The sequence below is a fragment of the Camelus dromedarius genome, chromosome 4 (genome assembly GCF_036321535.1).
Source record: "Camelus dromedarius isolate mCamDro1 chromosome 4, mCamDro1.pat, whole genome shotgun sequence".
Lineage (NCBI taxonomy): Eukaryota > Metazoa > Chordata > Mammalia > Artiodactyla > Camelidae > Camelus > Camelus dromedarius.
In genome coordinates, this window is record NC_087439.1 from 21117338 (window position 1) to 21141563 (window position 24226).

Below are 24226 nucleotides of genomic sequence, written 5' to 3' on the forward strand. Positions count from 1 at the left end.
TAAAGTTATATTGGAATGCTGTGAATACATAAATATACTCAGTAAAAACACTATATGAAATATTCCCTGAAATTCAAAGTCATAGAAGTTAGTGATAATTTGTGTACTTCTATAAAGAAGACTTAAATACTCATGATTAAATTCTTAATAAGTATTCTCTGGTTACATTTTAGCGACCTGTCTCTTTAACGTTTATTTAATTTAACTAAGGACTCTTTGTAGGGATGGTTTAAGATGAAAATGTATTTCTGTTTTTATCTTATTTTTTCACAGCCAATGCCATCTGAAGATTTCTGTATTGAAGGTTTTCCCATCAAGTGGACATAGACTCCGTAGTTTCTACATTCATCTACAGATGTTGGGTCCTTCTCTATTCAAAGCACTGTGGTACCTAATGTAAAGTGAGAGGAGGAAACAGGAGCTGAGAGAGTGAGGGGTAAGTAGAGGATGTTGGGAGTCTCAAATATTTGGAAAAGATTTAGAATAGTATGGTGGGGGATTAAATAGTGGATCACCAAGATATGGATAGAAGGATATATTAAAGTTTATGGCAAACTCTCAATATCATTTAATAGTTTCCTTCAGTAGGACCCCAGCCACCTAAGGTTTACTTAGTAGGGAGGCCAAAAGTGTCTCTATAATGTTTCTTAAATTACCCACCATTGCAACAAGGCTGAGCAGGGAATAAATGAATTAAAAAGGAAAGAGTTAAGAACATAGGAAAGACTTATAGCCTGCAAAGAAGAAGAGAGCCTTTAAGAAGGAAGGAGATGGGGGATTGATCAGATTGAGTGAAAAGGGAGGGACATGATCCAGGAAGTTACAGATAGGTAGAAGTTTAGAGAATTTTAGAAATTAAACATTTTCAGAGGAAAACATAGTCTCCACGTGTACTTTGATATCAGTTAGTATGATATACAGATGAAATACTATCCTCAGGCAGTGATTGCGTCCTTTGTTCATTTGTTTGTTCATCCATCCATTTGGTTAGACACCAAAGATTTACTGACTCTAGAAGTAGATCCACTATTAAAAAATGGTCAAAGGACCTGAATAGACATTTTGCCAAAGAAGATACATAAATGCCCAGCAGATGCGTAAAAAGGTGCTCAATTCAGCATCACTAATCATTAGGGAAATGCAAATCAAAACCACACTGAGATGCCATCTCAGTGTGGTTTTGATTGGCTGTCCTCAAAAAGACAAAAGATAAAAAATGCTGGTGAAAATGTGGAGAAAAGGGAATCTTTGTTAGTGAGACTGTCTATTGGTACTGCCACTACAGAAAACAGTATGGAGTTTCCTCAGAAAATCAAAAATAGAACGAATGTGATTCAGTAATTCCACTTCTGGGAATATATACAAAGGAAACAAAAACATTAAGTTGAAAAGTTATCTGCACCCCCATGTTCATATCAGCAGTATTTACAATAGCCAAGACATGCGAACAATCTGTCATTGGATGAATGAGTAAAGAAGTTATGACGTGTTATTATATATGTATAAAGGAAACTCCACCACATGGGTGAACCTTGAAGGCATTATGCTATGTGAAATAAGTCAGACCGAGAAAGTCAAACACAATGTGATCTCACTTATAGGTGGAACCTAAAAAAAAAAAGAAAAGGAAACTCACAGGAAAGATCAGATTTGTGGTTATCAGAGGTGGAGAATGTGGGTAGGGGGAGTTGATTGGAGGAAGGTACAAACTTCCAGTTAGAAGGTAAATAAGTACTAGGGGTGCAATGTCCAACAGGGTAACTATAGCTAACGCTGCTCTATGGAATATTTGAAAGTTGTTAAGAGAGCAAATACTGAGTTCTCATCACAAGGATTTTTTTCTTTGTATTTATATGAGATGATGGATGTTAACAAAACTTTTTGTGGTAATCACTTCACAGTATGTGTGAGTGAAGTCATCATGCTGTACACTTTAAACTTATACAGTGCTGTATAGAAATTATATCTCAATGAAACTGGAAAAAATAAATAGGTGGATAGAATAAATAAATAGATGGATAGTTAGATGGATAGAAGGGGATCCAGTTTTATGGGGCCTAAAGCATATGCAATTTTGCCGCCCTTATAAAAATACAGATATATAATTACAAGTATACAATTAAGAGTCTTGGAAGGGGCCCATGCAGTTCACAGGATCTGAAGCGTAATCCAAATTAGTTTTTCAGTAAATTCACCCCTGTTGTGTGCCGGCATATTTGGTGTGTGCCAGGCCCAGTAAATACCAGCACAGTGAGACTCAATACCTAGTACAAAACCAGGGCTGAACCACACATAATCATGGACTTTAATAAACCAAACACCTACGATGTTATTCTGAGTGAGAGGAGTGATTTTGTTTTCAACGGCAAGAATTTATTTAGTGTCTTGAGGCTCTGGGGGCTGCACATGGGCATCTTGAGAACATCGCTTGCTGTTATGTTACATTCTTCATAAAGGAAAGGTAAGTGATGTTTTAGGGCTCAGGAAGTCTTCAGTTGTTTTTACAGTACAGCGGTTGAAATTACTTGATGGTCCAATGTCTTTATTGTATGCAGTACTTCCCTTTTATTATCCTGTCCAGAACAATTAACTAAAGTTTTTCCTTCCATCTTTTCTTTTCCTGTCAGCCCCTAGAATGAAATGAATCAGAAGTAATGAGAAAGGAAAGATAAATAAAATATGTTTTATAAACCATAAACAGCATGGCATTAATAAACAAAGTGTCTGTGGCATTATCACTGTAACCTCTTTACCACTGCTGTTGAAAAGGAAAATTGTCTCAGATGTAATCTGACTTTATACAGAAATCTCTGTATCATATCATGTAATATTTTATTAATGTGGTGACAACAATACCATTCATAATACTGGATTAACATTTTGCAGTTACAGAATACTTCTTTTCAAGATAAGTGGGCTAACAATAGCCCTGATTTTATTGCTTAATAAAACAGTTAAAATAATAGGTTTGTGATTTGCATAAGCTGCAGATTAATGGTGTTTACTGAACAGTGGAACTTGTACTTATATTCAGAATGCCAATGACAGGAGACATATGAAAGTTGGAGGCATTGCGTCCTCCTGTAAACCAATCACGTGTTTATTTTTGGCAAAATGATAAAAGCACATTAGCATAGCAACTCACTCAAGCTTAATGCATAAATAACTAATTGAAAATCCTGGAGGTTCATGTAAGAATAAATTGAGTACTTTGTTTATTTAATTAAAGCAAAAGTAACTTTTTAATGACCCGTTTAAAACCAAAGACACTTGAAAACTGAGCAGGAAGTTTACAGCCTTATTAAAAATTATAAAGTACTTTGAATATGTAAATAAAAGTTCCTAAAAGTGATAATGCCATTATAAGCTTCCTCAGGAGAAACAGTGCTATTTTTCATTTCACCCTTCCCCTTCCTTCTTTCCTTCCTACCTTCCTTCCTCCCTCCCGCCTTCCCTCCTTTCTTTCTATTGTCTATCCATCTTCATCATCATCATCTGTCTACTGTATTTAATCTTTTTCCATAATAAAGACAGCATTCATCCTTTATTGTGGACAATCCTAAGGAAGGTCTGCTCTCTGTCCTTGGATACACCATGAGGGGAAGATACACATAGTGTATTTGCAGTCACAACAGCCTGTGCTTCTTTCCAAGGCTGTTTTTCCCCCTTGACCAATCCCCTGGTCCTTCAGACATAATGAATGAGCTTAGGGAGTTGCATGAGATTCATTTGTATTTTATCCTAAAGGAAGAGCTGCCTTTGACAGAGATCAGTATGCACAGAAATAAATACTTTCTGCAATGAAGTGTTGAAGGTGACTTATGTCAGTAATTGATACAAACATAGCTTTTTAAGACTAGAAAGATTGCTCCCTAGATATGTATTTATTCTGTCTTAGATTTTAAAATGGCAAACCAGGTCCCATAGTCTTTGAAAGAAGTACTTAAATGAATAGCCCCTTGAAACACTTACCAGTTTGAAGTTTTGTTCAAGATAGTTTTTTACCCTCATGAAGAGATAAAGAATGATTAAACATATGGTAATGTCTGTGTGGGGTTGGATTTTGTTATCTACATTCTGGACTTGAAAGTATATATATAAGTACTTATTCTTATACAAAAGTATGATGACAGGTTTGAAGAATTCAGACAGAAATTCCAGATCTTAGCAGACCTTAGAACAAAGATGTCAGAGTATGACTTACCCATCCTCACTTTTGTAGAATGCTGTCTCTTCTGTGAATGTTCCACCTTCTGCCCTTGGCAAATGTAACTTATTTCTCTGGCTACTTGCTTCTATCTCCATGAAGTTCAATGATTCAGCTCCTGTTTGGACTGTCTCTAATGGTATGGACTGCCTTATTTTCTACCAAAGCATTTATAAAGCATTTTGTATCCCTTTTCTCAGGAAGGGCAGCCCATCTTTAGGTGATAAAGAGAATGTTTTCAATATATTCTCTTTTTTGACTCACCAAACATAGACAGACAGTGAGGATTGTTATGTATCCACATGTATGTTGGTACACCCATATTCTGTTCTGGTTTGTTTGTTCATTTGGTTGCATATATGCTCAATGTAAAGAACAAAACAAAACAAACAAGCAAAAAACAGTCCAGAGAGATTTAGGGAAGAAAGTAAAAGTTCCTTGAAATCTCATTAAATAAATATACCAAAATAAACACATTGTTTAGCACTCTTTCATTCATATCTCTGTGAACACACACACAGTTTTATACTCACAGGATTACATTTGGAAGATGATTTTCGTGTGCACTCTTCTGCCCTGTCCATCATTTGCCATCCTTTCCCTCCCTTCTGTCCTCACCACACCTGACATCACCTGGTGTGTATTCTTCCTCATTTTTCTCCAGCTCACTCCAAAATACACACATTGTATGAAATTTTTCTTCTCATCTTGTTCTCATTTGTTTATTTAGTTTTGGTTCTAAAAACGGACCCTAGTGTATACATTTGTCTGCATCTTGCTTTTCTCACTTGAATAAATTACTCTGTGTCATCTGAGAGAGGGCTACCTCATTTTTCAATTAATGTCTCATTTTTAATGGATTTATACTTTATTCATTTTCCTACTAATGAGTATTCATTTTGTTTCTATTTTTGGCCCTTAAAAGCATTACTGCAATAAACACTTTATACTTACATCCTTATGAATGTACTCTTTTATTTAATGGAGTAGGTAATCCAAGAATAAAACTGTCAAGTTATAGTGTAGATGCACTTTCAACTTTAATATTAATTATCCTAGCAATGTTGGATATCCTCTCCTGTGAATTGCCTATTCGAATCTTTGCCCTTTCTTTAAGTTTTCTGTTTTTAATCAAATTTTATGTTCTTATTTTAAAGATCTTTTTATATTGTAGATTTTAAACCTTTCATTGTTTTGCAATATTTTTCTCCCATTAGCTGGTCTGGCTAGATCTCAAGAGAGGTGTAGGATTGCTTCTGTCTGCAAGGTAGGACTCTGATCTAAGGCAGGGAAATCCTGGTGTAAGAATCAAGTCTTCTTGATTCCTAAAAAAATCATAGCCATCAAAGAAAAATGGACTTGCTTTCATAGTTCTTTCTGATAAGCAGGCTTCCTTCCTCTCACTTGTCAAGTTCCCTCTTGTTAGTTACACTGCTAATACTTCCTTTGGTTCCTTTGTAGCATCTAGCCAAGAAAACTGGATAATAGACATTCCTTCTTTGGAACATAAGTTTCTGAAATAGGAACTGTGAGTCTTGCTTTCCATAGGGAAAATACTTTAAAGAAAATGCTGAAAGAGAGCTCTTGGACTAATTGATATTTTTATTTATTCAGGCACTATGTTAATCATAGCTTCTGTTGGCTATAAGAGAAGTTAAGGGTACAGAACTTTTAGGACTCAGAGAACTAAAGACAAATTTACTACAAATAAAGTTGAAACAAATGTCAAGTAAGATTAAAATCTGACTTACTCATAACTATCCTTTTTTTTTTTTTTTTTACTATTTAATATAGAAATAGAATGGGGGGGGAGGGTATATCTTAGTGGTAGAGTGTATGGTTAGCATGCATGAGGGCCTGGATTCAATCCCCAGCACCTCCATTAAATAAAGAAATAAATAAACCTAATTACCTCCCCCACCTCAAAAGAAATACAATGACATATTGAGTTATTGACAAAAATAATTTAAAAGCTTTAGTTGGTTTAAAATCATGAAATATATGTTAAAGTCTATTATTAACAATTTAAAGCTTTGAATGGTACAGGAATTAATAAGTTTATAAAAATTACTGATTTTTAATCACTTCATCTTTTTATCTATCATCTTTTTTCATATCTAGAATGAACTCTCTGAGCTTCCTCATAAAAACAAACTCAGCTTTATTTTTCAAAACTATATTCAAAACAAAATAAACCAGAGCTTTTGGTTTCAAAGACAGCTATCTTAATCCATAGGCTACCTCCAGCAGAAATTAAAAATAATTTTATATGAGGTAGTAACAATGTTGGTATTTGTCTGGGTGGTTTTCTCATTAGGAAAATAAGGACAATAATAGTACCTACCTCATAGGACTGGTAGGAAGATTAAGTGGGTCATGGAAAGCACTTATCATAATGCACAAATTATGATAAGTACTATAACAGGATTTGCTGTCACTGTCACTGAGCAAGACTCAGATATTAGGTACACTTGGTTATCATTCAATCACTGCTTTCAGTGAGCCATAATCTGTGAGGAGACGCAGGCAGGCAGGCAGGCAGACAGACAGACACACACAGACACACTCTCACTCACATTAAGCTATAGTAAAATCTTTAATTGAGGAGTAACTGGAGTGTTGATTACATGGATGACAAATGTCAGGTTTTACGACTAAGAGTTTTACTCTTAGGGTCCAGTATGTAAAGTATGCTGGGACTGGGTCAATTTAATGCCATTGCATATGCATTGTCTAGTTCATTTTCTGATCCACAGCTATTCATAAATATTGAGTGAGTGAATGAATAAAAGCATGATAAAGAATTTTGATTTTGTTTTGAAGTTCTCCCAACAGAGAAGTAGTATGCTTAGATTTACACTTTAAAAAATATTTATCTTGTTTGGATTAAGAGTAGCTAAGTGAGTTGTAGAGAGATCAACTAGGAGGCTGTTTCAGTAACTTAGGAGCCAAGTGATGAGAATGGTCTAAAGCAAGGAAGTGAGGACAGAGATGAGAAAAAGGATTCAAGAGATGATTTAGTTAGTAGAATCTACAGAATTTGTTGACTCATTCTTCGTAGAAGTCAAGTCAACGTAAAAAGAAAGTCCCAAGTTTCTGGCTTGGGCAGTCAGTAATGAGGTTTCTAACAATGGGGGATGATGTTGGTTTTAAGTTTGAATACTGTAACGGTGGAAATACACACCCAGAGCCCAGGAGGTAGCTCCTGGATGGAGCCAGAGCTTTGGAAATCCTAGTCACATACGGTAGCGTACTTGACAGTTTTACCTGTGGCGAGGAGAAAAGGTATGGAAGACAAAGATGAGGGCAACATCGGCATCTAAGAAGTGTAGGAGAAGACTTTAAAGGAACTTGAGAAGAAGTGAAGAAAGAATTAGAAGAGTAGGAAGATTGTTCTTGATGTTGCAAAATGAGTGGTTAGTATCAAATCCAACAAAGCATATAACAAATTGAAATGTGTTCAAGGTATTGATCACCTTGATTGGAACTGTTTCAGTGCTGTAGTAGGGGTTACAGTATACTTGTAGGGAGTTGATGTACAAATGGCTAGATGCAAGGGAAGATATGCAAGACAGTCCACCCTTTGGAAGCATGATTGAAGAAAAGGGTAATGAGTCCAATGTTTCTCATTTATATGTTGATGGATATGGGGCCAATAGGGAAGGAAAAAAGATATAAAATAATGTCATGAAAAGTGAAAAAAGAAAGGTGTCAGCACGTGGACAAAACAATTCACTTCGCGTAGAAAATAGAGGTAAACATGTACAGAGACATTAAAATGTTAGCACACTTGTAAATGAGAGACAGGAAGTTGGCAGCATTTATATGATAGTGTCTGTTCTCTCTGTAAGTTAGAGAACATCATGCTGAGTAAGACTGGCAGGCAAGGGGCTTAAGGAAATGAGGTGAATGAGTGGAGTGACTTTTGGGATAATGGAAAATGAAGCTAGTCATGGGCAACTTGGACTGGCCCATGCAGGGCATGCCGATGGCTTTAGGTATCAGAAGTCTCGGTTGGGTGAATTGCCCAGTTTCTGTGTTTTCCTCCAGCTATGGACAGCAGTACAAGTATAACTGTAAAAGGAAAGTGTATGGATTAATTATTTCCCAGGATTGTTTTAGGTCTGGATCGATGGTAGGAGGAAATGGAAGGGGCTGCCAAGACAGTTTACACTAGGGTTCTCACTTAAGAGAGAAGAAAATGAAAACAAGTTTCTTGAAAGATTTAGCAGTGATGAAGTAGAGAAATTACCTGCCAAGTTTCCTGAGGAATTACATGCATTTCAATTATGCTCTGATATTAAGAATTTGAAATTACCATCCCTACAATGAAACATTTCCAGTGCTTGACAAGGTCCGAGGGGTCACTGAAATGGATTGAGACATTTATTGAAATTCGGGGCATCAAGGGGCTGAGAGACTGGGCATAGGATATAGAAAAGACCGTGGGTGAGTCAGAAAACCAATCACTTCTACATTCAGAAGTGTTCAGCAGCAGTCGCGGTGATTCACAGTGTAAACAAAACACTTCTAAATCCCTGAATAGTGGCCAGTTCACCTAAATATTTCATTAGCGTGTCTGTCCTAAAAGATTGAAACATTATAAATATAATCCACTAAGGGTTTTCACTTGCTATTATTGGCAGGACTGAATCGTATTCACTCCCTTATATGTATTTTAGTTTTGTTCTGTTCATGCATATGCGTAATATATGCACAAATAATATACACATCAATAATTATGATTCAGCATTCAAAGTTTTATTTCATTAGAAATTTCAGATGAATAAACACTTCGGTTTGCGTGTGTATATGTGTATAATTTGTCTTTGCAGATTATTAAAAATCGCCATGCTTATCTAGATAGAGTGAGCCTGTGGCGGTCTGAACGAACTGCTTGCATGCTTGGTAATTTCTGCTTATTGTGTGAATCATATCTGTTGTTTTAGAAAAATTTAAACATGTCTTCAATAGCTGCAGTGAGGAGAATCCTGAAGGGAGTGTTAAAATATAAGGTTTAGTGTTGATGTGGGCACCGTTTTCGAGAGATTTTCACCTAAAGTGTTGCGGTCTCTGGGCTGACGATTTTCTTTCGCTTCACTTTTTAGCCTAGTTCTGCGCTGAAAAATCTGACCAGCTCTTTCTACCTGCAAATCTACAATCTCCTGAAATAATATTTGTTCAGATAACATCATTCTATTCCAGATAAAAACACCCCAGCCTTCCCCACAAGAAATAGCGTTATGGCAAGCATGAGCTATTGAAAAAGTTATATTGCCTCCAAGGGGGAACGCAGTCTTAATAAGACATATCTTCAAGACACGAAAAAATGTACTTTTCAAATCCTACATGCGTTATAAACCACCACTTACGAAGCCTTTGTTCTAAAGTGTTGCCAGTTTTACCTGAGGCAGGCATTTTACTGCATTTAAGAAGTCTCCAAGGACCTTAGGGAATCTTAGGTGAATCTGCAGGCCTGGTGGATGTAATGAAAACCAAAGTTTTTGTTTTGTGAAGCTTTCTCAAGGCTTTTCTCCTGGGCATTGAAATGTAACTTCCATTTTGCTAGTCTAAGTTCACCATGGAGTGCTGGCAGAAGTTTTAGGAAGAGAAATAGCCGGTGAATGTAATGAACTGAAAAATAGGGCTCTCTTCTCCTTCACCTGCTGTTCCACTCAGGAAACTGGTGGCAGAAAATATTGTTAATCTAATTAAAAATGAATGCATCAGTCAGCCCATAACAATGAGAGACCCGTGGTATTTTTAGAATCTTTTACATTTGTAGTTCATTTTGCTAGTTAGCTCTTGAAAAAATTACCAGGCAGATATCCACCAAGGTTGATTTTTCTCTCTCTCCCTTTAAAGTTCTCTCCTTTCTTCTTCAATGAATTCGGTGTTTCACCCAAATCGATTGAGTAAACCAGTTCACACCAGACTTCTAATGCTTTTTTTTTTTTTTTTTTTTACTGTGTTGCTCTTTTCTGAGATATTTTCTGTTCCTCTTGCTTTATATATGTGAATTGTTTTATCATTTTTTGTTGAAACACATATTTATTTTTTAACATATACTATATATACCTACTGCTGTTCTAGGCCCTTGAAATGTAGGAGCATACAAGGCCTTATAGACCCCTGCTGCCGTGGAGCTCCCGTTTTAATGGTGGTCAGACAAACAACACGCAAAGAGACTTCATAATCTACATGCACGTGACTGAGTGGTAAGTGTGGTGAAGAAATTAAAACGGTAAAGAACTGCAGAGTGGTTGATGGGCCTGAGTTTGTCCATTTCTTCTCGGTTGTCCTTTTTTTAGCATAGAGTTGTTTGTAGTAGGCTCTTAGGATCCTTTGTATGTCTGTGCTGTCGGTTATAACTGCTTTTTTCACTTCTGATTTTGTTGGTTTGGGCGCACTCCCTGTTTTTCTTGATGAGTCTGGCTAAAGGTTTTTCAATTTCGTTTATCTTTCCAAAGAACCAGCTCTTAGTTTCATTGATCTTTTCCATTGTCATCTCTTTTTACCTTTAAAAGTATGGCTTCTAGAAAATTGCACATTTTACATGTGTGGCTCACATTAATATTCCTGACTGCAGCACTGTGCAGAGCTCTTGAGGCTTGAAATTGGGAGTTGGCAAACTTACCCTGTAGAGAGCCAGACAGTAAATATTTTAGACTTTGTGGATCAAGAGAAAGGAATTGCACACATTATGCCTGTAGTCATGTAACCATTTAAAGTACAACTATGTAAAAATGTAAAAATCATCTTTAGATTGCAGGTCATATAAAAATAGATGGTGGGCCAAGTTTGGCTCATAGCCAGCTCTTGCCTTAAATTATAGGAGAAAGATGAAGGACTTAAGAACTCTGGGGTCAAATCCTGACTCTGCCACTTAGCCAAAAGGACTGTGGGCCAGGTGTATCTTCTGAGTTTCTTTTGCCTTGTTTGTAAAAAATAAGGATATTAACATCTATACCTTCAGGATATTATAGAGTTTAGTAAGATTTGATGCAATTGGTTTGTAACCCATTTGACAAAATGTCAGTTCTTTGTTTCTTAGAAAATATGAGATGGCCAACAGATATTGGGGTATTTGGGAAGCGCACTTCTGGGGAAAATAGAACCCTCATGCTCACTCACACACACAGATTCTTTTGATATGAAAATGGGTCATGTAATAACATCCAAAATTGTTAGGACACAAGGTCTGTACATCAGAATGTGTGTGTTTTGACCCTGCAAAGAAAATGTGCAGCCTCTTAAATCAGATTACCCCAAAATGTTAAGATTTGCTGAAAGCAACAAGAAGCTCTCTGATGGTGAAATTTCAAACGCCTAGGTTGGGAACTATCTCTGAACAAAGGCCCTACTTAAAGTGTATCAAAACAAATTGTGTAGAAAATAGCTTTCATATAGAGCACTTCCGATTCCTGCTTCTTACGACTTTTTAGGAGTGAGAGGTTTTGTCAGATCGTGACATGATGCTAGTATCCATGGGTTGAGGGAAAAAAAAAGTGGAATGAAAAATAACTTCCAAAAACTCTCTAAATATTTTATTACTTTTTTGTTTTATTAATCACAACAGCACACAAATGAATTTGGCAAGTATTAGTAACAATGTGTATGAGACATATAATTCATTCAGGATACAAATCAACTTTTAAGAGTACATGAACTGCAGATTCTTTGTATCTCTGAACCCTTAGGGCTTAAAAATCCCATATGCACCACCTTGGGAGAATAATACCTATCCTCTGTGATGAATTCATGAGAAATTTAGAATTTATTTCATTTTTGCAGTGTTACTGTTTTGCACTAAAGCACTCCCATTTGCCGCCACTGTGTACCCTACAGTAATGCCCCTAACTTCTATAATCTGTTTCAGTCTTATCCATGTCCTCACTTTTTATATGTGTCTTACACCACAGTCTCACTGTATGCTTCAGCATTTGGCCGTCTAGCATAATTATGCGTCGATCCTGAGGGTCTCTTTTGCGGGTCTCAAAGGCAAAGGCAGAAGATGGAACTATTTACTGGTGGCCACTGTTTCAGTAGCTCATGGCTCAAATGCAACGAAAGATGATGGCTGAGTCTAAACAGATGCCCCTTTGAGAATTTTCAAAAACTCAACTTTACCACCATTGCATATGATGCACTGTAATTGTCATGCAAAGTTGTTCTATGCTTTTTCAAGGTTTCTATGCAATTTAGTGAAAATATTAAAAATTGTGAAGGGGAAATCAGCCTGAGCTCTAAGCTTCCTTATTAACTGATGGAAATGTTCATCTGCCAGCATTTATTTAACGCCTAAAACAGAGCACAACTCTAGAGACTTCTTTGTCACTCAAAGTGACAATTATTTGGAAGGTCAGTTGTTCAAAGTAGAACTTACCTGCTCTTCTCTCCATAAAACTTAATTACTATTAGAGGCTTGTCCTCATTATTTGTTAGTTTGGTTTTATACTTATGTGAGGGAGGAGTATGTGATGTTATCCTACAAAGAAGATAAAGCCAGATTGCTTGGATTCAAATTCTGGGGTTTCCATACATATTATGGGATCCTAATAAGTATTTTAACTTCTCTGTTCTCAGTTTCATCTGTAAAATGGATATATTAATAGTATTTACTTCATAGGGTAATTATGAGGTTTAAATCACTTAATATTTATAAAGTGTCTGGCATGGAGAAAGCCCATATAGATGGTTGTTAATTATAATTGGGAAGCAGAACAGATCTTAATAGTTTAAAGACTTAATTGGCAAGATTGTATGCCTTTCTATTTAGAAAGCTTTGTAAGAACTCCTATAATTTAAATAGGAAGGTTTCATCATAAATATCCTTTGAAGATTGTTAAAATTTTGAACTAAAAAATATCTTAGAAAATTTAAATTCCAACTTTCCTCCTTCACTAATGGGAAAACTGAAGCTTAGTGCGGTGATTTGTTGAAGAATACAAAGCTAGTCAGTCACAGAACTTGGAATAAAACTGAAATATTTTGATTGCTGACCTAGTGTTTCTTTCAGGGCACCGTACTGACACAATTACCTTTCTACAACCAAATGTGTCTGTGGTTCCAAATTTTTTCCTACATATTTCAGGATCCAAGTTTAAAGAAAATAGATGCATTGTGACTATCAGACCAGGAATGTACTTTGTTCTGGTTTATAGTTACCAAATATCATACAGGACATTAGTTGTGTTTGAATTTCAGATAACACATTTGTTAAAACTATTACATGGGACATACTTCTCTGAAAAAATGTTCCTTGTTTATCTGAAATTAAAGTGTACCTGAGGAGCCTGTATTTTAATTTCCTAAATCTGGCAACCCTTTCCAGCCACAAAGACGATTTAATCAGTGAATGAATATACATGAATTAACAATTCTTGTGTGGACAAGTGGGACAAAACACATAATCTAAGTTTGTGGCACTTCGTGAAGAGGGGACAAAAGCATCATATTTGTAAAGAGCAGATGTTATCATCATTACAGCCTCATCTTTGACCTAGATATGTGTGTGATATTAATACAGCCAAACCTCCTTGTATTACATTTCACCTTATCATGCTTCAAAAACACTGATTTTTTACAAACTGAAGGTCTGTGGCAACCCTGCATTGAGCAAGTTTATCGGCTCCATTTTTCCAACAAGATTTGCTCATTTTGTATCTCTGTCACATTTTGGTAATTCCAGCAGTATTTTCAACTTTTTCATTATTATTAAATTTGTTATGGTGATTTGCGATCAGTCATCTTTGATGTTACTGTGGCGAAAAGATTACAACTCACTGAAGGCTCAGATGATGGTTAGCATTTTTTAGTAATATTTTAAAATTAAGGTATGTCATTTGTCTTTTTCAGGCATAATGCACATTTAATAGACTATAGTATAATATAAATATAACTTCTGTATGCACTGGGAAACCAAAAATCGTGTGACTCACTTTGTTGTGAAACTTGTTTTATTGAGGTGGTCTGGAACCATCTCTCTGAGGTATGCCTGTAATAAATGTGAATGTTGAACGGTCTCCAAGTGCCAGACACTTTATAATTTCTTTATGGGTGTTTCTCATTTAGTGATCACACAGCCTAACTCATTAAGTTACCCTCATTATATATGAGATGGATGTCAGTCCGGGCTTATATCCACAGAAGTTTATTTTTTCTCACAGTGTGTCTATCAGGGGTGTCTGGCAGTCTTGCTCCATGGAACCTGATAAAGCGAGAGGCTTCCATCCAGAACATCCTGCATCTCGTGGTCCAGGTAAGAGAGATCGTCGTGGAGCTTTGTCATGGCTCTTAATGCTCCTGCTTTCAGGAGCACATGCCACTTTGACACACGCATTGGCCAAAGTAAGACACACATCCGCGCCTGAAGTCAGTGAGGCAAGAGAATCTAATTTTTCCCCAAGACAGCAGCAGATATTTTGAGCAATAATAGCTTGTACCTGATGAGGAAGTCGAGGCAGAGAGAAGGGATTTGCCTGCAGACACATAGTAAGATTTTTGATTTGACCATTCTGAGTCCGCAGCCTGTGTCTTTAACCCTCTACTATCCTGTCTTGTTATGGGAGGACACAGCCTGGACACTCACTTACATCTGTTAGGATAAATACTGGGCATGTTGATTCTGAAAGGAGAAGACACTGGGATTTGTGTCAGGCTGGGTACTCCTGGCTGCCTCCCCTGGGGTGGCCGCTCCAGAATTAGCAGTAAGGTCACACTGGGGACCTTGCTTTCTGCACTGTAGACAATACTGTAATTGAAATAGGATGTCATTTCTGTTGTGTCATAGCGGGTTTTTAAAAATGTATAAATAGTGTCCTGCACTTTAAATACAATCCATTAGCGAAGCCCAGACACTATTAGCCAGTGGAATGACTTTTGGGTCCCAGGTGTTTGTACACTTTTCCCCCCTGATTCCCATGATTGCTGCTGAGTGGCTACACCTCCTTTACCAGGTTGAATAATACATCACACTTAAACTGACACCTCGCCAGAGACAGAGTGCTTCTGCAAGGCCTTGCAGAGCCCGAGCTGTTGAAAATGAATGGATATTAAAGTGAAATATTAGGCCACATAGTAGAACATGGCTTGTTACATAAGAATGTTAAAATGATGTTATTGGCAAGTTGGAGAACACAGTAAGGAGAAAATGATTATAACAGCTAGTAAAAAAATGATGTCTTATGAAAAATTCATTTACTACCTTAAAGGGCTTGTTCATAATTGTAACCATTTTCCCATTGTGGTGAGAAAGCATAAATCCTTTTTTCTTCCACGCTAAGGTAGGTAATTTTTTCTGTTTTCTTTTTGAACATGCTTTCATAACTTAAATCTCTTTGCATTTCTCTAATTGATGATAGAAATAAATTTTCCTCAAATCAACATCAAGCGAAGCAGAAATTTGCATATGATATTTCTGAGAGGAGATTCTGAGAACTCTTTCTTTGTCATGTAATTTTACAAGTACGTTTTATGGCACATAATTTTACCATAAACAGCCACTTCACAGTCAAGCATTTAAGGGATCCAGAGCAAGACTTTATAATCAAGAAGCATTTGGAAAAATTACTATAGGTCCAGACTTTTGAAACTTCTCCTTCTGGGAATGTATATAAACCTTAAAAGATAAGGCTGACGTTGGGTTCCACACCATATTTGATATTCTTCTTCAGGTAAGAAAGGACATTTTTATTTGTTGGTAGTATGTTGTGGGGTCACTTGGCTTCTCTTTTTAAAAATAAGCCTCACATAGAGAACAATGCCAAGAAGCCTGAAGTCATGTGTTTCAATACATCCACCTCTCTTCAGCTAAAATAATACACTGATTAAAAAATTTTTATTCCATCATGTTTTAGATTAACTGGGCTTAGAGTGCTACACCAGAGCCAACAAATGCTCAACTGATGATGGTTGAATATGGTGATGAGGATGGAGCAGAGAAATTGTTCGCAACCCTGGCTCATGTTGGAATCACCTGTAGAGACTGACAAACTCCTGCTGCCTGAGTTGCATTCCCAGAGTTTCTGATTTGACTGGTTTGGAGTGCTTGCCTCGGCACCAGGATTTTATACTTGCCCGGGTGATTCTAATGTACAGCTCAGGTTGTGAATCACTGGCATCAGAATCAGGGGAGGGAAAGCACATTGATCAAGAGTGGGACAGACAGGGATCTTGTGGAGGCATTAATGGCCTCATTCTTTTCTGGTAGAATTGCCAGTAACCTGTTCCTGCGCCTTCTCCCCCACCTACTGGTGTCTGCCGCCTCTTTTTCGCTTTCTCTGTCACGTGTGGAATCCTTACTGTGTGCCAGAGAGAGTGCCCTACTTGGAATCACTCACTGAATCCCCAATACAAACGTGTGCTTTAGGTAATAATATTACCCTGTTTTGCAAACAAGGAAATGGATGACCTGGCAGGTCTAGTAAGGCAGCATGGACACAGTGCTGCATCCACGATGGCTTCGTGCTTGGGTTCCTGTTTTAAAGGGATGAACCCAGAAATGTATCTGTTCTAATTACCATTCTCTCAGTTGCAAAAGTGCCCAATTCACAATTTGTGTTTGAATTAGTGTATGTGAAGTGGAACTACTTTTGAAATTTCAGAAACACTCCTTTTCCCAACCTCTCCCTCTTTAGTTTCTTGTTACCATGTAAGACTCACTCAATCGGCAGCTACTAGGCAGGATTAAGTACTATATTCTGTTTATATACGGATATCCCTAAGTGAGGAGATGAGTTTGGTAACAGATTTTGCTACTGCATTTTTTTTTTTAAACATGGTAACCAAAGCTTTCCAGATTCTCATACTGACCTTCCATCATTGGGAACTTAGGTCAAATCTAGGAAATCGTGATAGAGGAGCAAAGATGATGTTTGAATGATGACACTGTACTTAGACGTCACATGAACACAAGGACATGAAGGTGGATACAAGGAAAGGAAAGTGCTAATTCTCTAGAGATTCCTTTGCAGTCAGACAATAGCAACTTTGCAAAGGAACCATCTCCTTCTCCTTAAGACTAAACTTGCCTTCTGCAGTCATTCTCTTTGCCTTAAGTCTCAAGCTCTTATGCGTGTGTTTTGCACCATGATTTTGTATCCATTTATATTTTTCAATACCATTCTTGCTCTAATGCTCTTCTGTATACTTTATACAACAAAGCTAATTTATAGCATGAGCATGGATTATAAGCAACTAATATGTGGTTAGGGAGGGAAAAACCCTGTGGAAGGAGGAACAAGTCTGGAGATATTTTATGATATTAATAAAGTGGAACACTGTGGATGGATTAGCTATCAATTTGCCTTTCTGTTTATCTTTTATCTATCAATCCGTCGATCAATAGATCGATCCATCATCTTGCAGGGAAGATTATGAGACCAAAACTTACCTCCTTCAAAATTTGTTTTGTGTCTCCTTAGGAAATTTTGACATCTCAGTATGATGATTTTATATAAGCATAGCACTAAAAGTGGTTTATTTTAGTTTTGTTTCCCTCAACTGATGCCAAAGATAGTGATCACTTTCATTGAGAGCATGACCATGTTTGCTGCCAAAGAGGAAGCCACAAAACTCCCTGCTACTGACTGAGATTCTCCAAGGAGTGTCTTTAATCATAATGAATGTGATTAAAGATAAACTATGAGGTCATAAGACATATAACAAGTAACCACCAGTGTGCTCATTGCTGTTAAAACTCACCTCAGAAATCAGTTGAGTCCCAAGGGGCTTCTATTGTTCTCAACGTTTTGAAATGCTTCTGCTGAATATATTTTTCATGATTACTGCATCAACTTTTTGTTTCCACTTTTGAAATAACTATGTACTTGAAGATGTTAGATATTTTGTTGATTTTGTACGTTCAGTGATAAAAGCAAGATGTTGTGCTAAATTTAAACAGCATAGCCCTATATGCAAGAGTTCTCCCTCTGAATAGTGACTCTCTTTCTAAATAATCAAGAACTAATTTGCACTCAGAGGAAGACCTGATTATTTTGGGTTAAAAGACTTTCTCAGTAAAAGAGCTTGAAGAAGCAACTATATATATTGTCTTCAGTTCATTGTGGGAAAAGCATTTGCTGCATTCATGGGCCATCTGAGGAGCACTTCCCGAGAGATTTTGAGTTGGACACTTTTCACTTTTCACATGTCACTATTGTGACATGGTCACAATAGATCTGGGAGAGATGAAAGGGAATTCCTCCCAGTTTTCATTTTCTAAATGACACGTCAGAGCTGGTGCTTCTTTTGGTGCTGTCTATGATACAAAAATAAGTGTTGCTTGACTCACTCTCCTGCATCCCAGACCCTTACAGGGTGACCTGTGCATTTAGGTCCAGTGGATGCACTGTCACTTACCTTTCTTGCTCCATCCTCTGCGTCCTTAATTTCACATACCTCCTGTTGAAGACAGGAGAGCAGATACTTAGCAAAGAGCATTTTACACACAATCAAGGATGCCAGATTATTATAATAAGTAAAAGTGAATTTGATTAAGGAAACTGCCAGAACCTTTTAGATTCATTCTTATAAAGTGAGAGATCAAGTTGGGAAATAGCCAGGTGACTGTCTAGATGTGATTAAAATATAATGGGGCTGCTTTTCTTGCGTGGGATATAAAGTGGTTTTGGAGGCAAAGCCAAAAAGAGAATTGGGAAGGTATTTTGAACAATGAAAATTACACTGGATTAAGAAGATAGCTCTACAAGGTGACTCTTTGACAGGTTGTCGTCTTGTCTGTACCTAATCTGTGCAACTTTTCATAAAAGATGTAGTACCTCACACTTCATAAATTACCAAATGATTGATTTATTCAGTGACTTCAAAGACTCTTCTTATTCTGTATAGTCATGTCTCTGACAATACAAAGTGACTTAGTTTGATCAGAAAAGTTTTGCTTAGTATTTATTTATAAACTTAACTAACGTGAGTTAAGCTGAATAAATAGTGATGGTAGTAATGACAGTGGGAGAGGTGTGCTGTTTCCAATACTCTAGGTTTCATATTATTAATCTACACAGAATGAACCGAGTGGGAGCCTGTGGAGCAACAAGTGACCCCTAAGGGTGCCTGTGGCCCTCAGTGGCATCTGTTTCTTTGTCCTAATAGCCAGCAGTTTAGTACCAAGGCCCTGGGATGTTGTTAACTCATTTTTGTATTGTTGGAAGTTCAGTTTAAAAGCGTCACATCTAGGGAGTGATGTCAAGCCAGATGTCTGAGTAAGTCATCTCTCACTTGTGCCCTCCATGGACAACAATAACTTGGCATTCATTCTCAGACAGAAGTGCCTTTGTGGTGGCTGTGGAATTCAGGTGGGAGATGGTGAAACCTTGGTGCAGTCCCAGGAGGCTGCAGTGAGGAGAGCTATTTTGAGAAGAGATCTGCATGCAGGCAGCTGACTTGCCGAACCTTGTCCCAGCTGTAAACCTGAAACAGCTTTGTGCCCGGAGGGATCAGCTGAAGCCTCATTTGCTTTGGTTCCATCGTCAGAACCATACACAGGACCCAGAGGATACTCGCTCACCCCTATGTTAGGCAGTAAGCAAACACATGTAATTTGCCAGGAGCTGAGAGGTGGAGAAATGGGGAGATGTTGACCAAAGGGGACAAACTGCCGGTTATAAAAGGAGTACATTCTGGGGATCTAATGTACACCATGGTGCCTATAGTTACAATACTGTATTATATACTTGAAAGTTGCTAATAGAGCATGTTATTTAAATGTTCTCACTACAAAAAAAGAGATAATTATGTAAGGTGATGGAAGTGTTAACTATGTTGTAATCATTTTGCAAAATATAGGTGTGTAAATCATATATGCAGCTTAGACTTACAAAAATAGTAAAGTGAGTCTCTTGTAGAGAGTAAAAAAAGTGCACTGATATTATATACTTATAACTTTCTTTTTAAATGGCTATTAATAATACCATATAGGCAAAACTATAGTAGTTACTTTGAAAGCTTTGTTATGAAAACTTACTTTAAAAAAAATTAAGCTGAGCATTGAAATTCAATAGGGTTTCCAAAATGAAAATTGTAGTGGGCAAGGCAGAGCCTACCGTTTAGGGGAAATAGTGAAAATCAGAGAATAGAAGAAAAATGTCCTTTGAGGTAAGAATGAGGCCATCTGTTATATCACTAAGTAAAAAAAAAAAATTAAAGTTTTATCCTACTTTCCTACCACTGAAATGCTTTGAGGATCATAAATTTGAGAAAATGAATTAAATTTAATATAACTACAATACAAATGTTTAAAATATGCTAATATTTTATAGATACTGGCGTATCTGGAAATACAGTAGTAAACACTAGTGAGTTGTAATGACAGAACTTCTCATGTGGAAGAATACGTGGCTCGTGGCAGTACTAACATGCTAGCCAGCCAGTTTTCTGTTATTATTTGTTAATTTGAAGATGTTCCCAGTTGGTTAGCATTTTAAAAAATATGTATGGTTGTCATACCTATTCAGCTAATTGCTGAATTTTATTTTAGAGGAAAAATGCTCCATTTTGTGTTTTAAATGTGTCATTTTCAGGTTGGTGAAAAAAATGATTTCTGTATAGGTTGGCCAATTAAAAGAAGCTGTAAACTTTCTAGGGTTTGAAAACACTATAAAATCCTTAAATCACATGGATTCTCTTGCCCCTGGCAATTGGCTTTGGCAGTTATAAAATTGATTTTTGGGGGGTCTTGAATCTGATCCAGTATCCCAGCTAATTGGAAAACCATACTTGTGATATAGCATGTCTTTAAAGTGGTCAAGGCAGCAGATGGTCTCTAAAGCAAATTACAAGCTAACATGCCCAATTCAGACATGTTTGACAGCAGCACTCAAGATGCAAAAGGAAAATGGACAACATTCTATTACTCTTACGATGGCAGTATATTACATATAGCCATTTGCATTTTGAAGGAGACCTGAGGCATATGCGTTTTAAATAATAGTTTCTTATTAAAGCAAAACCTCCTTCCTCCAGTACCTTGGTGAAGTCTCCTGTGCATTCCTTCATGTGGGGTTTATATATGCAGTCTTTCAGTTTGAAAGTGCTTTTATGATCTTGTAGGGCACTTAGGTCATAATAATCATGCTGTGTCCTCCCCAGCAAAAACAGTCATTTCCTGGTATCTCTTCTCCTCCAGTTATCTGTACAGCACACCCTGGTGTCTCAGAAAGTCAGATATAATTAAACTGTGGCGAGGGGGCGCTCACACTCTTGACTCAGTCTCACTGCTCTAGATGGATAGATCTCATCACTCAGACATGGCACAGGAGTCTGAGCTCTGTTACTTGTGTCAGAGACACCAAGGGCCGTTTCCCTTCATTTGCTTACTCAGCATCTGGGTGAGACTTGATAGGCAGCTGGCGGGTCAGAATCATCTCCCCCTCAAGCAGGTACCATGGAGTTTTTCATTATGAAGGACGCTTCCCCTAGAAAATTTGACAAGATCACAGGAGTCTTTCATGGCTCTTTTGTGGGAAAATCATACTAATCATATAGTTGAGGGTCAGATTTAGTTGACCACCAAACAGTTCCCTGCCTTTGTCTGAGTAAGGGAGCTAACTCTGCTTGCCTTCATTTGTCACAGTGTTTATTTTACTTTGATGGCACGGCGGCAATGAAATTATTCGCTCTTTAGGTTTTTCTTTAGGGTCACATGAAACATACCAGACATTTCCACCCTCTGATATATATTTCGTTAGCAGGAATGAATATTACATTCATTCTGTATCACACATCGTATACTAGGCATATCGTAGACACTTGGAAAATATTGCTTGACCAACTGATTATATGCCAGGCCCATGATCCTGCTGGTTTTGTTAAATGATCAGGAGTGTTGCCTTGCTACCACTTATCCAGCATGTGACATATTTTGGAATCTCTCTGGATGTTTCTGGCAATTCATTTGATTTTGATACATTCTTCAGGACACTTCCCGTCCTCCAAGTAGCTGTAAAATTTGAATATTTTCAATAGTTTTGTCAGAGATTGAATGCCATTAAAGGAAAGTCTAAATGATGAAGTTTTCATTTCTCATCTGGATACATTTTATTACAAAGCAGATGCAGCTGCTTTGGGGGAGTCTGTCAGTTCAAGGAGACAGCATTTTAGTTCAATAGTTTTACACTGTTATACTCAAAGCTTAGGAGGGAAATGCTTACCACCAGCCATGTGGATAGAAATGCTCATTTGCCAAGAAAAGCTTAAGAAAAAAAAAAAAGATGCCCAGTTTCATCTGTTGTAGAATGTATGCACTTTGCAACTCAGCAACTTGATGTGACACAACTTGTATGTGTATTAAAATGAAGAAATAGGCAGGGGTTTTCCGCTTAGTCCACCTTGCTTTCTTGTCCTTTACATTTCACGAGTACATACCAACTGTAATATCTTTCATAGTTTGCATTTTGTATTAACATGTAGGAACACGGCGTCTGTGTGTTTTACAGGCGAGGCAGTGACACTGCAATTTTTACTTTGTTTGGCCAAGGGCATTTGGCTGAAGCTGGGGGGTGGGCTGCTTTTCTGTTAGGCTTTGGCTTTGCTGATACTCTCTAAGTGTACCCAGAAGCATCACTTCTTGGGCAATTAGTTCTTGGGTGTTGGATTTTTTTTTTTTTTTAATGTTTTTGGAAGTTCTTTGGGACATGAATGAAGCAGTCATCTGACCCTTGCTGAAAGAGAAAGACATGTAACTCTCCTGATCTATGCAGACGTTTTGGGCAAGCAGTTGGGTCTCCTGTGGGTCACTGTGCAGTGCTGGTTAGTGTTGATGAGGGCTGTGGCCTCTTACTGAGAGATGCTAATGGAATTATTTTAATAATCTTTTACTGAGCTTGGGACAGCTTGTTTCAGAGGCATCCTGCATGGAAAAAACTCCAAAAAGGGGTTGCTTTTACTCACCTGCTTTGTGTTTTGCACGAACAGTTTGGCAACTAGAAAATACACACAAGATGAAAATTCAGTAACTCCGGAGAGGGAAGGAGAATCTTGAGGAGAAATATGTCTCCTTTCCTCCCTCCCAGGTGCTATTGATCTCTTAAATCAAGACATTGAGACTTGAGTTTGATCTCAAAGCTAAGGGTGAGAGCATTGTCTCTGACAAGTCAGACTTCTGCCCCTGGGCAAACTATCAATCTGAATTGTGTTGCCAGGCCTTTAACCTCTCCATCTCTGCTGCACCACAACGTGGACTGATGCAGAGACATAAGGTGAGGAAAAATGTGAAAGACTCCTCATTTTTGGGCGCTGGAGTATTGTGGAATCTTGGGTTTTTAAAGGAACATTGTAAAGTTAGCTAAGCAGTTCTCCACCTTCTAATGTCTAATACAGACCCTCCTAATGAGCTGAGAATATACCAGATTTTCAGTTCAACCTCCCTGTGACTAGGAGGAGGCCAAGGAGCCTGAGCTCTTCTTCAGAACTAGTGAATCCTGGGATTTTCTGAGATGTACAGCTTCGGGGAATTAATCACTGTAAGTTCCATTTAATAAAAGTCTACTCTGCTCATTATTTAGTTTATTTTTTTTTATTTATTTTTTATTGAAGTATGCTTGACTGACGACACAGCTACCGTGGGTGTGCTGGTGTGCAGGGCTGGCCTCTGGCCTGGTTGGCTGCCAGGACCTGCATCATGGGAGGGCTGCCAGCCACTGGTGGGTGGGGCTGGGTCCCAGCATAACTGGCAGCAAGTCCCAGAAAGACCTGGCACAGGTCCAGGGGCTGATGTTGGCCTGCTGGTGAGTGGGGCTGGTTCTTGACGATCTGGGGGCTGGTGCCTGCCCACTGACATGCAGGGCTGGGTCCTGGTGTGCGCCGACTATGGGGCTTGGGGATCCTGGAGCTGGTACCAGCCCACTGATATGCAGGGCTGGGTTCTGGGGAAGCTGGCTGGGAGGCCTGTGGCCGGGCGCATGGCTGGTGCTGATCCACTGCTGGGCAAGGCTGCGTCCCTGCATGGCTGGCTTCTTAGAATGGCGTGTCCCAGAAGAGGTGCCGCCGGGAGTAGTGTGTGGG

General features: G+C 37.9%; 1 long non-coding RNA gene across 2 annotated transcripts; it reads left to right on the top strand.

Annotated features, from left to right (window-relative positions):
- The first annotated feature begins 285 nt into the window (after nucleotides 1-285).
- Nucleotides 286-23664, top strand: LOC116152921 (uncharacterized). 2 transcript variants are annotated; one of them, XR_010380772.1, is made up of 4 exons: nucleotides 286-436; nucleotides 10301-10425; nucleotides 14377-14468; nucleotides 23600-23664. It is a non-coding gene; the product is annotated as an uncharacterized LOC116152921 (long non-coding RNA). The 2 variants fall into 2 exon arrangements; XR_004136556.2 differs by lacking the exon at nucleotides 23600-23664 and having other exon boundaries at nucleotides 14377-14671.
- Nucleotides 23665-24226: the final 562 nt, after the last annotated feature.